A 1550-nucleotide genomic window follows, 5' to 3' on the forward strand; every position below is an offset into this window, starting at 1 on the left:
AAAGAAAGATAGAAAGAAATATGAATGAATAAATGAGTGAATGAGTGAGTAAGTGAATGAATTAAAGGTAAAAAGTTACAATAAAAGAAAATGATTTAATTGCTTTATAAACAGTTCCATTAAAGCTTCAATTAAAGGCATTAAATGTTAGGAACTGAAAAAACTCTACAAATAAAAATGAAGGAATAGATGATGAATAGAAAAAAAGAGAGAGAGAAAGAGGGAGAGAGAGAAAGAGGGAGAGAGAAAGAGGGAGAGAGAAAGAGGGAGAGAGAAAGAAGGAAACAAAATGCGAAAGAGAGAGAGAAAGGAGAGAGAGAGAGAAATTAAGCTGCAGTCAGGCACACAAGCCTAGAAGATGAATACCAACACACACACAAGCAAATAAACTAACTCACGTGCACACACACACACACACACACCTGAAAAACTGCAACAACAACAGCAACAACAACATCACCAACAACATCAACAACTACAACATCAACAACAACCACAAGATATCTCGTCTCCGTCACTAAAGCTGGTTGAATGAAAAACGGTCTAAAATCGAAGTCAACAAAAAAAATTTTGACAAAATTTTTTGAAAAATTGATACACGCACACTCACCACACACACACACACACACACACACACACACACACACACACACACACACACACACACACACATTCACACACACACATTCACACGTTATAATCGGCGCTATACAAATCTTTCAGATGTGTTTTTAAATAAATGATTACTTACATACATAAATAATCACTAATACCTCATGCTTAAACTTTATAATGAAACCATCTCCCTTTCATACAAACATACAAACGAATGAACAAAACATGCATACATACAAACATGTAAACATGCAAACAAACACACATACATACATACATTGTATATCATTTATTACCGCTGGTATACATGGTAACAGAAAAAATCGATGTTGTCACTTAGAGTGCAACTAGAGTGAATAAAAAATTCTAAAAAATTTTTAAAGTTTGTCTGAATGTTTGTATGCTTGCTTGTTTGTATGATTGTTTGTACGTGTTTATGTATGTATGTTAGTATGTTGTCTGTGCGCACCTTGTTCATTGTTATATATTTGCAGTCTTCTTCTCAGAGTAAAAAGGTTTTATTAAAAAGTCTCGTCATCATCGTCATCCTCATTATCATGGTGGTCATCGTCACCATCATCGTCACCATCATCGTCACCATCATCATCATCATCGTCGCCATCGTCAACATACAGACAGGTATACAGTCTATATGACAATGCTTTGATTCCAAAATTTTGAACGATTGACAAATGAAAATAATAGAGTGCATTACGTTTATACAATTAGTCTCCACTCTTTTCTCTCTTCTCCTCTCTCTCTTTCTCTTTCTCTCTCTCTCTCTCTCTCTTTTTCTTTCTCTCTCTTTCTTTTTCTTTCTCTCTCTCTTTTTTTCTTTCTCTCTCTTTCTCTCTCTCTTTTTTTCTTTCTCTCTCTTTCACTCTTTCTCTCTCTCTCTCTCTCTCTCTCTCTCTCTCTCTCTCTCTCTCTCTCTC

This window comes from Helobdella robusta (genome assembly GCF_000326865.2).
Source record: "Helobdella robusta unplaced genomic scaffold HELROscaffold_56, whole genome shotgun sequence".
Lineage (NCBI taxonomy): Eukaryota > Metazoa > Annelida > Clitellata > Rhynchobdellida > Glossiphoniidae > Helobdella > Helobdella robusta.